Consider the following 15,498-nt stretch of genomic DNA (forward strand, 5'->3'; position numbering starts at 1 on the left):
GATTGTTCTTTGCTATTTCTTACTTTTTTGTTTAGGCAATGAAATGAAAAGAATCCTTGGGCAGCTGGAACCCAAAACCAGATGTTTTTTTGCTCGAAAAATGGTGATAAACGTTGGGGGATGGGAGCCGTTAACAAGGTATTTTCTGTAAATGGACCAATCGATTGAGCGACTCGCTCCTCTCAGCACTAGAGAGTTTTGTAACCCAGTTTAACGTCAGTTGGTCTTTGTCTCAAGGTGTCCAGGTTGGTCTTTGTCTCCGCTGCGCAAGCCCTAACGAATAATTGCTTTCCGCTGTGAAATGTGAGGGGTGCAGACATTCTGTTAGAGGGGTGGGGGGAGAAATGGTGAGGTGGAAAGAAAAAAGAAGAAATCCCCTTCCTGTCAGTGGTCTTCCTTTCTCTCTGTTGTGCGAGATCTGGAACTGATAAGTGTGAGGCCTCTGGCAACTGAACAGGAAGGACGGAGGGCCTCGGGGCACACATCTCCGCCTCCCCTCTGCGGGCAAACAAAGACGGCAAAGGCCGACACTTAACTCCCAAGTTTGAAAACTGTCCAGCCTATTAGGAGGATTATTATCTTGCTTTATTCAACAACGGCAGAGCCGGGAAGAGTTTAACATGCAGGTCGGAGTGACGAGGTCGTCTTCTTCTTCTGAGGATGCGGGCCGTCTCCCGTCGCCCACGCTTCAGCACCCCTGGAGCAGGTGCTGTCAATTTCACACTCCAAAAAGTTCTTCTAGGAGCTACTTTTGAGCTTGTCATTTAGATGAAAATGGACAAGACAGTGTTGCATTTTTCGCTATAAAAGACTGAGATTAAATGTAAACTAGATACTACTTTTGAGAGTATCCTTCAGTATGTTATGCTATTAACTCGTACTTCAGTCAATATTTCTATTCTTCTCATCTAACCGGACGGTATTCTCACATGTCGTGTAGAAGTGGACAGTAAATACAAGGTACTTCTCCACAGTAGATACCCTACTCGTACTGACGGGGTCTTAGCAGGGAGCGGTTATCCACGGATACTCTGTGATCCATCCATCATCTCACCCGTCTGGTCTTTTCCTCAGTACTTGCAGCTCATGTGGGATCTGATGCCACTTCTCCACAGTACCTTCAGCTGGAGAGCAACTCGGGGGGGGGGGGACTAGTGCGAGCTGAGACTGCGGCGTAGATGTTCCGCACTGGTTTTCTCCCCCTGAGAGACTGCGAGATAACATGCCAGGGTGACAGATGAATTATTAGCCTATTAGTCCCGGGAGGGAGAGAGCGGCGGACGGACATGGCATCCGTCAAGAAAGCGCCTCTTTTTTTATTTATTTTTTATTTCGGGAGATAGCCGCGCCCGGGAATCTTGTAGGTATCTCCCACGTGTGTAGGAGCTGGAGGGGGGGCCGAGGTCAGGGAGCAGAGGCGGAGCTATCCCCCCCGTGGCGCCTGCCGGTGACCCCCGGCCTGCCCGCTCCAGGAACAGAGCGGCAATGTGCACACAGTACTCTCAGTGTGCTGGAACCAAAAATAGACGCGGCGCGCCCCCCAAACCGGCCTTAAAGAGGCGACCCGCTGGGGACAGTCGGTGGCACGCCAGAGCTAGTTTGGTCGACGGGCGGGTGGTGGTGATGGGGGGCTTTAAATGCTGCCTTTTAACTTTTTTTCTCATAATAAACTCATAATTCGAATGCTAATGAAACAAAATATTGTATTTTTATTGATTAAAACCTTGGGATTAGTAGTTTGGATGATGACTTGTAAGATGGTTAAAGGCAACAGATCATAATTCATCCTCATTGTCACATTACACAAATTACACGTCGCGACACGTTTATAGCCGATATCTCTTCCCTCCATTTATTGTCTATAAACAGAGCCTGAAGGCACCATAATCTAACTGAACGGAACCTTTTTTGGGGAAAAAAATCGTTTTCACCAAATTGTGAGGCTCTTGCTTCCTTTGAAGGAACATTAGAGCGGACGTGCAGCGTTTAACGAGCCAACATATTAATTAATGGCACGGTGTAAATGAAGCTGCCTGTGAAGGGCCCACCTCAATGCCACTTGTTGAATACGACCACATTAACGCGCTGCTTTTCCCGCCTGGTGGTATTATTGCGTTTCTCTCTGTCCCTGAAAGCTGTTAGTGTGGTCTCATTAGGCCCGGTACATTCTTGTTGTAGAACAAAAAACAGGCGGCTAAATGTGCCATTTTTTAATCTACGCAGAGCTAATGAAGTGATGACAGTGGCGGCGGCGCCGCGGGGCCCCTCAATTAGCCAATCGGCTGGTCTGAGTTTGAACATTTATTTACAGCAGTCCAGATCCCAGTGGTTTTTGTACTACCCTTTGTTTTTACTTTTGTTTTACATAAAGCAATTAAAGCACCTATCATCAGGATTTTTATGAATAAGAATATATCAAATGGCAACGTGAAAAGACAATACGACGATATGAGATCTTTCCAACACTTGGGAGAGCATCAAATATGTGAAGAGGCTGAACAAGCTACTAGTTTTACATTTATCTCATTAAAACGATCTGAAACCGCAGTTGACGAAAAACTAAGAATGCTTTTGTCTTTACAGATACGGCATGCGGCCATTTGTAGCCTTAACAACTGTGTGAAGTACAATTCAACAGCTTTCAAATGAACATTTTTCACAATTTCATGATATTCCGTCTCATAACTGAATACCGTACAGCAAAGTCTCATCCTTATGATTGCTCCCGGAATCTGCGGCTGATAGTCACCAATTTCAAACTTGTTTGGTAATTTTTTTTTTGGGGGGGGGGGGGATCAAAGGCGACAATGAGGATGATGATACTGATGAGACTGATGCTAATCCCACTGAAGGGGATGATTAAGTCATCAAGGCAAAACAGCTGTCTTACCCCCCCCCCCCCCCCCTCCCCCCCCCCCACACTGATGGCTGATGATGACGGTAGCAGGAGTGTAAGTGAGTGCAATTGACAGCGGGGTTGGAGCTTCCTCTGGGAGGGGTGATGTGAGTCTGAGCGGAGGGAAGCAGGCAGCGGGGCGGCCATGAAACATTCATGCACCTGGGGAGCCTTTGCGTAAGGAGCCGAGCCAATAACCAAGTAAAGAGCGGAGGACTTCTAATGGCTCCGTTTGCCCTCCCACCCCTCCCCCCCCCGGCTTCTTACAGGAACCGCGTTAAAAGCACAATTGCACGCGGTGATTTTATTGATGACCCGTGCTCCCAAAAAAACCCCTAAATGTACCGCCGGCCGCCACACGTGGCGTAATCCAATTGTGGTTAGCTACAAGGTAATTGGTGCCACAGGTGTGCGGCTGGTTTTAGCTCAGAGAGCGAGTTATTCCCGCCCCCCCCCCCCCCCCATGTGGCCCCAGACTGATAACACGAGAAGCGAGAAGCCAGCACCAAATGCGGACGCGGCGGCGGAACAGTTGTCCCTCCAGAACTCATCCCAGGACCAGGAGAAGGAAGGAAAGAGAGCGAGAGATGAAGAGCAGAAGGAGGGAGAAGCAATATTTAGACAGCTGCACGCGTATCGCTGTCGAAGGGAGTGGAGGGGGGGGGGGTGGTATTTCGGTGTCCTCAGCTAGGCCTCAGACAAACTCCCCGCTGCAGTATTGATGTCACTGCCCCCCCCCCCCCCCTCCCACCCACCTGCCGGCAGACTGTAAATCACGAGTCCCAGTCAATCTATAGGTTTACACCTGCTCCCTCCGTTCCCATATCATCATCGCCGCCGCGCGTTACCCGTTCACACGCCTTCTACAGTAGATCATGTGTGAGGGCTCACTGTCCGTGGCCCTGATCCCGGTACAGCGTCACATGTCCCCCCCCCCCCGTCCCCCCGTCCCCCCTCTCCCTCCCAGGGGGGGGCCCAGAGGTGGTGGATGGCAGCTGACTGCTCCGATTCACTGGGGAGTCGACTCGTGCGCCGAGGGCCTCACAATGGGCCGTCTCATTCAGTGTCCGTCCCGCAGACGTTTCGGCTGGGACTTTCTGTTTGACTCCTTTGTTGCCTCTTGTGTTTTGATGGAGACGGCGGCCTTTCCTCATGACTGCGTGTTTTGCCACATTGTCTCGCCCCTCGCTGGCGTCCGAGGGAGGACGCGCACCCACATCGCCCAACCTCGACCGGCAGGATCCCACCTCGGAGATCCAATGAAACGAATGAGGAGGCATCGGTTTGTGAGGAACACTGCTAACGACGGCGCTGGACGCTCTTATCGGTGCTTCGGGCTCCTCTGCTTCCTTTTTTGGAAACGGCGTTCTGTTCGCCGCTGCGCGGCCAGTGGTCTTTGTGCTTCTCTAATAAGCCGGCTTTTGCCTAGCGACAGCATTCAGACACACACAAACATTTAAATCTCTACCGGAGGTCGCTCTCGCTTCCCCGTCGCACAATAACGCGTGCAACATCCGCACAGCGGCCGCTAATTGCTGCTGGATATTAGAGCGAGGTCCCCGAAGACACTGACCTCGCTTTAGCCAATCGCAGCAGAGCGCGTTGGGCTGTGATCCCGAAGCTGCACCAACGTGAGGAATTAATCATACAAACGGGTCTGCTCGGCACGTTTTGTCGGACATGACGTTTAATGACATCTATAATGGCGTCTTTGTGAGGGATTAATGGTGATGTGAGACTATCGAAGCAGAAAATGCACAAAAGTCCAGCCAGGCGTTTCTCGCAAAGGGGACGACGGGTGCGAGCATTTTGTTGGTGGCATCCAGATATTTATTCTTAAATTCATCACCTGGGATCTTTTTTTTTTTTTTTTTACCTCGTCTCTCATTCTGTGCAATCTGGAACATTTTGTCTGGAGCTGACGTGCTTGAAGCTATATGGTAACCAGATTAAATATTTATTGTAGGAGGAAATAAAGAGGTAAAAGATTAGAGCGTTTTCCTCACAATATTTACGTCTCTGCCACCACTGTTTAGCTTCCACCGCTCTGGGGAACGGCTGAGCTTCATAATGATCTGCGGTCGGGTTCCAGCTGACCTTTCACCAGACAGAAAAGCCCTTTGATGCATTGGAAATGATTTTGTGTTGCGGTAACAGTGCAGTATTTTGCATGGTGTCATCTGGATGCTGGGTGACAACTTTGTCTTTGTCTTAGTTTATTTTGCCGTGGTTTATAATTGTCTCCCCAGATACTGAATACAAAAACTGTTTGTATTCAGGCATGTATTTTTTTTTAAGGGTAAATAGGATTCCGTCACAGTATTTGGAATCAAAAGATGCACCTTACAGAGCGTAGTTGCATCTGCGTTATGCGAATGTGATGCGAGCAGGAAGCCGATGGAGGCCAGAAGGCGGCGGATGGCTGCGGGGACCCGAGCGCAAGGAGTCCTCGTGCAAACGATCGCTCAGAAAGTCGCAACGAGAGATAAGTATGCCGAACAGGGCCGCGCCTCCGCCGGCCGGTCAGGGTTCTGCCGCGATATTTCTCTCCTAAGCAAATGTTCTTATCGCGACCCCGAGCAACAACACGCAAACAATCCGGCCTGTGTGTTTGCAGTCACATGGGGCCTGAAGCGCGGGAGACGCAGCGTGTCTGTCCTGGTATTTCCTGAGGCTGCGTAAACATACAAACTCCCTCTGTGCCTTTTCTTTCTCACACACACACACAGGAGGTTCTATTTAAACTAATAGATTAGAGTATGATGATCATATTTGTCTTGGTAGTAGGTCAAACCTGTGACTAATAGATTAGACAAGATTAAATAAAGTAGTCGCACATTTTGAATACAAGTTTGAGTCATTTAAATGACAAGGTCTGACGTGCAATGCGCCGCATAACACACACAGACACAGTTCTCTGTATTTTCTTAAAAATAAGACTCCAATCTGCTTCCAACGTGTAGTAACTCCTGAAAGAAAAGGAGGAAGTGCGACTTCTAGTTTCTACTTCTCCTTTTTATAATCTTTTCACACTCTTGCAGAAGCATATTTACATTAAATAAAGGTGGATTAAAGCTCCAAACTGTCCACCCAGTAGAGAAAGCTCCAATTATAACCGTAGAATCAACTTCTTGTGCATTTAGCTCAGTGAAACGCGTATTTTAGGCGATTACGCCACCATCACAAGCCATTAATGGATGTTGTTTGTGTGCAAATATGATTATTGCTCTGGACTTGGATGGCCATGCATTAAGTCATTATTCGATTTAACCAGTTCAACGCGTGTTTTGTGTGTGCGTACTGGCTCACAACTGCTGCTAAATGGTAAAGTGGTTTAATGGTTTAATGTGTCTTTTTTTTTTGCTCACAGCTTTTGTGGATTCTTCTGTGTTTTAGCTTCCTGCAAAGCAAACATTAAAATAACACAGATACACACATGTTTGGAGGTAAAAACTGTCAGTTGAAATAGACTTAAATGGGCTAAAATCAGGAGCCGTAAAACCACATTTTAACCTCCGGATGCGTTCAGAGGCGCCAGTATCTCGCTAATAATCTACTTTTTTTTACCCATTTAGTTGCCATCTAACACATTTCATGGTACTGATACCGAATCTAAAAATTCAATAGCTGAGGATGTATGCTGAGATTATAATTTGGAGTCTCTGTGGGAGATGTAGGTCAACTGAAAGGCTCTACTTCCTCAAAGATTGTAATCCCCATTTGTTCTGCTTTTTCACCAGAAGCACGGCTTTGAGGTCTTTGTGGTACTACAATGCCCCGGGCAGGACCGCCGCTGTAAACGCCGTTGTCTTGTTTCCACGTGATTTCTCTTCACGCGTTTGCTTTTATAATATTTCTAATAAATAAGGGGAGCTAAAAACACAGCCTCTTTTTTCCCTTTTTTTTGTACTTTCAGCTTGAGCCTTTTGCTCCTTGAGTTTAACCACTCTGCTCTGCTGAAGTGTGCAAGAAGCAAAGCTTTGTGTTTCTGGTTAAACTGGGGAACAGGGTCAGCAGGATATACTCATTTAACCTTGATGGAGATGCGCGTAGCTCAGAGAAAGGAAGTCATTCGTGTAGTCTGGAGTGATTCAGTTTTCTTTCCTGCCTTTTCAGCGTTAAAACCCTTCATCGCTTTCCCCAAAATTCTCCTAATTCTCACTCGGCCAAACTCGTTTCTTCGTTGAAGCAAGGATTAGTTTTGTGAAACCATGCATGAATATGGGACATGGCTTTGTTTATATATCAGTTCAGTATAATAGTTTTTTGGGGGTGTGAATCAGTGGCAAAACCTGAAAAGGCGCAAGGCTCAGTCTACTCGCTGGCGTGTTAATATTCTGCTTCTTTGTTGGCTAAACCCGATAACAAGTATAGCATGAGACAAGGTTGTCCATTGTGGAAAAGGTCTGCTTTCTTTTTACGCTGAATCAATGCTCCCCCCTAAGAAACAGCCAAACAGCCACACACAGAGATGGAGGAGCGCGTCAAAATATGTAACAGCCGCAGGCTTCCTTTTGATGGTCCTGCAGGCCCAGATAAACCACGTACCTGCAATTAGGTGGACGTTTTCAGCTCGCACAATTCGTGTTATTCCGAAAAAGGGAGAAAAAAAGGCTTTGAGATGTCGTCCTCCAACTCAATACAATGGAGGTGAATGGAACTTTGGCTTTTTCGACCGCATTAACAAAAAAAGAAGAAATTAAACCGCAGCATTTTTTTTGGGAAAGAGTGTCGGAGTTACAGTGGGTAATACACTGAGCTCATTGTTAACAGTCACGGGGAGCATTCCTTCAACAGGAAGTAGTTCTGTGTCCGGTTAATGCATGGCTATTAAAATATACATTCGCATTGCTCCAGCACTCCGATCAAGTGGGAATCGTCCAAAGCCGGTTACAGTCTCAGCGCAAAATTCCTTATGTTGTATTGGCAAGGAAACCGTCTGGGTAAACACACAGGGGGAACATTGAACCAAGACGACTTTCTTTCCGTTACTCGGACCGCTGAAGCCTCTCATCAGCCTTTTGTGTGCATTTATATCAGGACAGTGGGTAATGCTTGGAGATTGAGTTGACAAACCCCAAATATATCCGTTAAGTGTGAGTTTATGTTCTTGTCTTTAGTTAATCTCGACCCTCTAGAACGTGCACGTGCTCCGGCGTCCTCCATTGATAAAACCACCTCTTGCCGGTCCGTCTCTGCCATCAGCCTGCAGCCTGTCTGGGGCGGTTCCACATGACAGCAGCATGTGCGTACGGGCAGCAGCACCCCCCCCCCCCCCCCCCCCCCCCCAGGGGTCAAATACCGTCCCGTTTGAGAAATGAAAGTCGGGGAAATAAAAGGTATCTCCCCGGTAAGACGGGACAGAGCCGGATTCCTCCCTCCATCTGTCTGCATGACCGCACGGTACATCCCGGCGCTGTGCGGCGGTGAATCTGCTGGAGGGGGTTGTAGAGGCAAGTGGGGGGAGGGAGGAGGGGGGTGTTTCCACAAATAGCCCTCCCTGCATTAAGAATCGGCATGCTGGGCCCCCTCCCTCCTCCCCCGCAGTCCTGACCCAGGCCAAACCGAGCCGCCACTCACAGCGCGGGAGGCGGTGCCGACCGCTCCTGCACTCTTAACCGGGTCAGGTCCGATCTACTCCCGCCGGTAAGGAACCGGCGCCTGTGACCCCGCTGCCCGCCCCCCCCCCCCCACCACACCCACACACACTCCCACCCCCTTACTGCCAGCCAGTGTCAAAATAAGACGAGCCTCTGCCGCTATGGAATCACGCTGCCGCTCATCTGTGTTTCCTAAACATCCAAACCCGGAGAAATTGCCCGATCCAAAGAGCGCGCGGGCGCGGTTTGATTTGCGTGTTTCCCCACATTAAGCTGTCGAAGGGGAGTTTGCCTCGCAGCGTATGTGCAGTGGATATGTGCGCGTGCTTGCAAGTAGGTCATTGATTTGGAACTTGGACGCTGATTATGTGCTGGCCTAGAAATGGGCTATAATCGTTGTCTCTCGGACCAAAACAGCTTTTCAGAAGTGGCAGTTATTTCAAGGTCAGTTGTGTCTGATTGCTACGCATTCATACAGACTTTATTTATCTCTTTCTCAGTTCCAACAGATTGCTGTTTCTCAAATCTGTTCAATCTTGTGAGATTGCTCATTTTTAGGATACATTACTGCTGGCGAAACAGACCCTGAATATCATGTTCATCTTTGTTTATAGAGACCAGAATGTGCCAAATCCGCGGGCTTGCCCGGTTCTGTCCTCGATGGGGGTTTTGATGCAGTCATTCGGATGCCATTTGAGCCAATAATGTAAATATTCCGGGTCTTTGAACAAGCCGAGACGTGATCTAATACGCTTGAGATTCCCAAGCAGACTCTCCTACAACACGCGTGAAAAGGGAGTTTTCGTCGTGACCACGTTGGAGTAAATCTCCTCAAAGCTCGGAATTAACTGTCAGCCAGCATCACCATAACTCCCTCTCTGTGTCTCTCTCCGTCGCTCGGAGCGAGCGCTGTATCAAATTCTGCAGTGGATCTTCCCGAGACGCCCTCAGGATGAAAGCCTTGATATTGTTTGGTGAATGTGGCCGGGTATGGATTCGGCTCTGCTTACTGTGTGAGCTTATATTAAGCTCCAAGACGCGGCTGCTCCCTGTGAATGGGCGCTGTAAAGAGTTCAAAAGGGCATGTTTGTGTACTTCCTGTTCTCTTCCTTAGACTTGGCGTGTGTGGGTCAAAAACAAACACTGGAAGCGTGCGAGCGTGAATGGAGACGGTGGCTGTTTTCCTCGCGGTGCCGTCGCGTCGTTGCGTAGTTACGGAAACAACTTCTCGATAATGTCACCAGGAAGACGTCCAGAGAACCAATCTGACTTTGCATATCGCCATGGGTTGCGGCGTTGCAATCACTCCTCCTCCTCCTCCTCCTCGCCCCCTCCCCCCGGTGTCCCGCATGGAAGACCCTTGTTTGTTTAGGCAGAAGAGGCAGAAACCAACAGGCAGGCACAGACAAAATCCGATCAGAAAATGACATCAGCCTGTGGCTGTGGGATTGGGAGGAGAGAAAGCGGAGAGGAGAGAGAGAGAGAGGGAGGAAGGGAGGAAGGGAGGAAGGGAGGAGAACAATTGACCAGAAGCGACACGGGAAAGAGAGGTGACCTGATTGCTCAGCTGGCCAAGAGCACGGGAAGGAAGCAGCAGGAAAGGCTGGTCCCCCTCAGTCTGGCCCCGGCGCTCTGCTGCTTCTGGTGGGTCCCTCTGTGGCCCCTCCTCTCCTCCCCCCTCTCCCCCACCCCTCGCGCCCCTCCCACCTCCTCTCCTTCCCGCACTGCTGCCTGTCACGGCTCACTACGTCGGAACAAAATGATCAGCCCTCACCTCCTCGTGAACACGGGTCATCATGGTAGCCATGCAAAGGCCGGGCCCTTTGTATTAGATAGGGATCACTGATATATGGGAGGAGAAGGAGGAGGAGGTGCTGCAGAGTCAGCTGGATAAGTCAATATTGTTTTGGTCTTTTGCGTCAATATAACGGTATCGACACTTTTATGATTTCATTTGTTAGCGACGTTCCCGAGGATACCGATTTGTGGCAATACTTAATATCATGTTTTCGCTGCCGAGGAATAATCGGATGTGTGGGTGCGTTTGTGATTCGTCTCTCCGCAAGGAAGCACGTCAAGTACCTCTTTCTCAGTTCCTGTAGCTCATAATGTAATTAATTGTAATCGCAATCATCGTAATAGCTTTTCAGATCAAACACCCAAGAGCGGTCCTAACAAAATGATCCATTCCTCCGAAAAACAAACACCTAAATTCTCACACACACACACACACACACACCTCCTTCTGTGTTTGGCTTTTGCTTGGAGAGAAGAGAAGAGCAGTCAGTTGGATTGGGGGGGTTGGTTGGTGGGTGGGTCGGGGCATCAGAAAACAGAAGGACCTGCACATTTGCATACCTTTTTAGCATGTGGCTGAGGGAGCCTTTATTAAATTCAACCCCCCTTTGGGGTGGGCCCGACCATGAGGGGACGAGGGAAGGGAGAGGGTGGGGGCAAAGTAGGCTTAGTAGGAGGGAAAGGAGGGGTGGTCTCATCTTAGCCAGCAGACAAACAACGTTTCCTGACACGAGAACAAGGTGCCAGCAACGGCAAAGTGTTTTTCTGCAGCCCAGTGCTGCTGTCCCTGTCTGGGCACGGGGGGGGGAGGGGGCCATGTCAGGGGTCCGGATCCAGAAAAAAAACATTAGCCAGAAGAAGAGAGTTCACTTTGGGAGCGAATGGGTTTTTTTTAAAAATGGTTAACTGATCTTTTAATTAATAAAAGATAAATAAGTGAGGATCTGCAATTCCTTTCTAATTTGAATTTTTCACTTGTTTCAGATTTTTAAAAACATTTTGTTTGGTTGTGGCTCCACAAATGAGCATATTGCCACATCTTTAAATGTCTTAACTGTCTGTTGGTGAACAACCAACACTGTGGAGGTCTGTAATTTGTTCTCATTTCTGTATTTATTTCAATTTAAAAGGTCACCAAATGTAGAGTGCACCTTTTGATGAAAATTGCAAGCACCCCGCTAGCTGCCTTTTTAGCAAAACCCACACTTCTTGTAAGAAAACAAGCAAGTGATTAAATTAGAGCACAGAGATGCTTTGTGTTTCTCTATTCATTTGTGTGTGTGTGTGTGTGTGTGTGTGTGTGTGTGTGTGTGTGTGTGTGTGTGTGTGTGCGCGCGCGTGCAGTGTATCTGAGCTGAAGCGTGGCAACCCCACCACGCTTTACGCGTCTGTTCAAGGGCGCTGTGGCCGTGCGGCACCTGGGAAGTACCCGAACCCGGGTAGCGATGAGCCGTCGGCCCACTTTGCCTGTCTGTGACCCCACTGCGGCAAAAACAACAATCATCAGCCTTTTTTATGGTACTCGTGGTAAAATAGAATTGCATGTTTTTCTGGTCAACACCACCAGGCGTACACACATATGTATTAGCTAGTCAAATATTAAAGCTATTTAATAAGATAACATTAAAGTATGAACCGAATAACGAACCTATCGAACATTTTGAGGACATCTGTAAAAACTATTTTTTTTAAATTTCGGATTGGGTTTTCTGCGTAAAGATATAGGCTATATATATATATATATATATATATATATATATATATATATATATCTCAATGAGCTAGTTATTGATAGCTACTGACTTTGAAATAGTGAAGTGCTGACCGTTACCAACTGTCCAAGGCGTCCTAGGAGCTTCTGCTCTAATACAAAGTCTTAAACAGCTCATCTTTGCGCTTCTGTTTCAAAATGCATCTCTTAAAAAGTCACACAGAACACTTGCGCTAACCGAAAATGACCCTCGCTCTTTGCTGTTTTTGTAAGCCCCACCTTAGCATTTGGCACACCCAAGCAAGGGGGATGGGAGACGCGAGTGCGAAGTGAAGAAATATCACAGATGTTAGTCTGCATGAACCCCTTCCCCTTTACAGCCTTCCTGCTCAATCTGGCCTCTTTTTTTTTCTAGTTCTCCCACCACACACAAAAGACACATGACTTTTCCTAACCTAATTTCGGTTGCAGCATGCCAGGGTCTGCCTTGACGGCTGCCCGTCAGCATGGTTTAAGGAGACACTGCGCATATTCAAGCCGCTCAGGAGCCCAGTGGGCCAATTCTCTTCACTGACTTCTGACTTTTTCTCCGAAAACAACTTACGTTTTCTCACATTTTTGTGAGTTTTTGTGTCAGTGTGATGTGCGCTCGCCTATCCACGCACGAGAAAGCCTTTCTACGCCACATGGCGCAGGGCCAGTTGTCTTTTTCGAGGAGTGCAACGGAAACAGCGGGGTTAGGGTTTCAACCTACAACCGCACGCTGCGCGCGCGCGTGTGTGTGTGTGTGTGTGTGTGTGTGTGTGTGTGTGTGTGTGTGTGTGTGTGTGTGTGTGTGTGTGTGTGTGTGTGTGTGTGTGTGTGTGTGTGTGTCTGGTCTGTGACTGACAGGGGTCACAGTTGTGTGACATGCCAAACCCAAAGTCTGGCGGCGGCAGCGGTGCTGTCACTCATGCTCAGACCCCTCTTCGGGTCAACTCGTACTGTCGTCCCCGGCGTAATCTCGCACGCGTTTTTTTAAATTTTTTAATTCGGTTAAACCGAGGAAAGCCGCCTTGACCTCATCCCGGCCGCCCGCCATCGGGCCTGTTGAGATGCTGTGCGGCGATTAAGGGGCAGGAAGTGGCAAAGTGTCTTTGATTATTTGGCCTTTCTCTATTTCCCCGAGGGGGGAAATGTTTGCTGCTTCAAGCCTGGCGGAGCTGACCAGGACGAACCTTTTGATTAGTTCCTGATGTGTGGACAGCGGCCGTGTCTCTGGGGCTCCACGGCAATCCATCCAGAGGATATTAAAAGACCTAATGGCCGTATTATTCGCACAAACGTAACCCGAAGTGTTTGCAAGGCGCTGAGATGTCGACCCGCTCCTCCTCCTCGTGCCGAGCGAACCCCGAGATAGGATCCAGGATTTCATGGCGCTGGATGTTTCCTCACCCACCAGGATTTGACTGGAATGGTTTCTCGGAGGAGGCCGTTATTTTGTCTTCAGGATGTAATAGAGGCCTGAGAGGAGCTGTAGTAAAAACGGTGCTGCGCTGACGCTGGCCTCCCTCGGCTCGCTCTCTTCCCCCAACAGGAACTGGCTAATTTCCTGAACTTGATATACCATTGGGTTGACACGGAGGGAAACATCTGAGAGGGGGGGGGATCTCAGAGAATTCTCTACTTTTCAAGCGCGTAATGAGTGTTCAAATCTCTGGGTCAACGCTTTTTAATGTTTTACAGGTGACGCGGGAGTTTTTCTCGCTGACTTTGGAGGAACCGTGAAAGGAAAAGTTAGCAGTCAGGAAATGAAAATGTCTCGCGGGCTAAAGAGGAAGAGCGGTTTTTGTTATTTCAGTTATTTCAGATTTTCAGTCGTTGCCTCATTAGCAAAGTCATTCACAGATTTCCTGCGCGCCCTCGCGAGCTGTCGGAAGGCATCGGGTCACCTGCTCCGCCTTTCTGTCCCCACTTCAAAGGAGCCGCTGCTTATCTGGGTTCAGGTTATGGAGAGTGTCTGGTCCTCCAGCCTCGGTTAGCGCTCCGTGTCAAAGGTCACACAGCCTTAGCTGGAGTTCATCTCCCCCCCCCCGTGTCGACTCCTGGTCGGCAACACGACCCCTTTCGAGGGTCGAGGGGTCGGCGCTGTGTCTTTAGACAGATCTGGTGTCTTTTTGTTTCGCTTTGAAAAGCGGCTGGTACAATAAAAATCAAAAACAATGAATAATTTCCAGACAAAGCACTCGTCTGCCTCCGTACAGCTCAAGCATTAAACTTGTGCGGAGTATTCCTTGAGCCTATTGATCGGAGTCCTCTGCAGTGGAGAGGGCAGCGTGCAAAATCAATGCTTTATTTTCTCCTAGGCGAGCCTTGTTCGTGCCGGTGTTTTTGTCAAGTGAAAATGATAGAAAAAAAACAAGGGAGAAGCCATTTACTTCCGCTGAATGCCACCCTTTCCTTTTACCGCAGTGACTGCTTTTGGGGAATCCAGCCTTGGACTGTGTCACCTCTTTGGCCCAACATACTTGTTTCCCTCCTTATCTGCCTCCCAATTCACAGTTGTGAATCCACCCCTTTATGGTGGGGAGGCGGGTGATGTCATGCTTGTTTTTTTCTGTGGTGGTATTGTGAGGGTCGGTGTGTCACTTCGCCACGTTGGCAATGGTACAGTGTTGTGTGTGTTTGTCCGCCTGCTGTCAAATGTGTCCGTTCATGTCGGCTCACGTCCCGCCAGGAGGCCAAAGTCAACGTGGAGCTGTTTTTTAAGTGCTTAACTTGGTCGTACGTAATGCAGGCTATAAGTTACGTCACAAAGGCACCTAATTTGACCCAGTTTTGTTGCCTAAACCCGATGCCGAGCGCTCCTGTGTCGAGCATCTGTGTGTCAGCAACCAACAATTAGTTTAGCTAAACTAGCAAATTCTCTCATCTGAGAAGCTGCCATGAGATGTTTTTGTGGGAATCTGCTCTTAATTGTTCATCAAAATAGTTTTTAGTTTTTGTTTTTGTGGTTGGATAAGCTATTAAGCTTTTCATGTTAAAAGGCCCTCTTTACATTGGCTTATCAGCAGTACGAAAGACATGGTTTATCATTATTTAATTTTTTTCATGCTCTTAAGTCAAAGTCAGAGCACCTGAAGACATTAAACTCTACTATCATTCCAAACTTTATATACAGCAGAATATTTCATGAAGGTTGTCCATTTCATGAATACTGTAATTGCCGTTAGTTTGCAGAGTACAGATGAAAATGGAAGCAACAATCCACTTCTCCGCGCGTCTATTTTCCTCCAGAATACCTTTTGAATCCGCCAACCTCAACAGCTGGAGGAAGAACGCCAGCTCCCGGATGTGCACGCGCTTTTTGGATACGAAATGTGGAACCGGGGGATAAAAGCTTTTTAAAACGCCACCCGTTCTACCCCGCAGACGCACTGTGCAGAGCGTTAACCTCCTCCGCTGTGTGGATCTGAGGCTGCACACGGAGTGGCACCAACGTGGGGGCCGCGGAC

General features: G+C 48.4%; 1 protein-coding gene across 7 annotated transcripts in view; it reads left to right on the forward strand.

Annotated features, from left to right (window-relative positions):
* The window catches only part of LOC120819249 (zinc finger MIZ domain-containing protein 1), a 90,972-nt gene that overhangs the window by 26,859 nt on the left and 48,615 nt on the right, over nucleotides 1-15,498 (forward strand). Inside the window, exon 1 of one of the 7 annotated variants that reach the window (XM_078103425.1) lies at nucleotides 8,922-8,940. The exons of the other annotated variants lie outside the window; for them this stretch is intronic. The gene's annotated coding sequence lies outside the window, so the exon portion shown is untranslated. Of the gene's footprint in view, nucleotides 1-8,921; nucleotides 8,941-15,498 lie in introns of those variants that run through there. 7 annotated transcript variants of the gene reach the window in all.

Source organism: Gasterosteus aculeatus, chromosome 5 (assembly GCF_964276395.1).
Source record: "Gasterosteus aculeatus chromosome 5, fGasAcu3.hap1.1, whole genome shotgun sequence".
Classification (NCBI taxonomy): Eukaryota; Metazoa; Chordata; class Actinopteri; order Perciformes; family Gasterosteidae; genus Gasterosteus; species Gasterosteus aculeatus.